Here is a 1,270-nt window from a genome sequence, read left to right on the forward strand (position 1 = left end):
GAGCCTGTGCTCCGCAACGGGAGAGGCCACAACAGTGAGAGGCCCGCGTACCGCAAAAAAAAAAAAAAAAAAAAAAAAAAAAAAAAAAAGTGTGGTACAGCCGGGCTGAAGGTTAGAAATGCCTGATGTAAGCAGATTTTTTAAAAAAAATATATATATATATTCATGTTTATCAAAGTGATATATGTACATACTTTCAGTCAAACGTGGTATAATATTTATAATGACAAATAGCTACCCTTTTCCATCCCACATTTTTGCTTCCTAGAGGTAACCACTGTACATTCTTTTCTCTTGCTATTTACTTTGATTATTCCACATAGATACTTAAATTACTATTTCTTGACTTTTTGGTTTTGTATCTTATCAGTATTACCTGGTGGCTTCTCACTATGGAAGCCAAGAATTTAGCATTCTTACTTTGTTTCACATATGTATCATCACAGAATTCTCTTTTTTTGGTTATATTCCTACCAAGTGTGTGCAGTATTGGCTGTATGCAAATAAATATTGTTCCCTGATGAGCCAAGTAGTTTATTATGTTTGCATTTCTGTGTCAGCCTCTAATTTCCCAAAGTACATTTCCTCCGATGTTTCTTTTCTGGGGCTTCCTTAGAATTTCTTGTTGTTTGCACATCAAAATACCCACCAATCAATTTTCCACACAATCAGACTAATCCCCCACCATCCCTCCTGGATCCCTCTGTGCCTGTTTCTAATCTCGACCAGGTGTGCACTCTCAGCCACTACCCAGCTGTAATTCTGGGAACACTCTTTGCAATTCCCCTGGAAATTCCCATTGCCCCATCCCCTGCATTGGATCCCTTACTTTCTCTATTCCTTGTTTTATCATTTAAGATGATGCTTGCTGCTATAACAAACATACCTCAAAAGTTGTTGGCTTAAAGTAATAGAAGTTTATTTTGAGGACTTCCCTGGTGGTCCAGTGGTTAAGACTCTGTGCTTCCAATGCAGGGGGCATGGGTTTGATCCCTGGTTGGGGAACTAAGATCCCACATGCTGTGTGGTGTGGCCAGAATAAATAAATGAAGTCTTTCATGTTAAAAAAAAAAAAAAAAAGATGGTAAATTAAAAAAAAAAAAAGAGTACACAGACTCTCTTTGTCTTGTGATTTTGCTGTCGTTTAGGGTCTTTACGTATTTTGCTTCCAGCCTGTAGGCAGAGGAGAGAGGATTGCCTGTAGGAGGTTTTGTTCCTTTGGCCAGAGCCCAGTCATATACCAGCACCTAATGGCAAGCAAGGCTGAGAG

Source organism: Lipotes vexillifer, unplaced genomic scaffold (assembly GCF_000442215.2).
Source record: "Lipotes vexillifer unplaced genomic scaffold, Lipotes_vexillifer_v1.1 scaffold308, whole genome shotgun sequence".
NCBI lineage: Eukaryota > Metazoa > Chordata > Mammalia > Artiodactyla > Lipotidae > Lipotes > Lipotes vexillifer.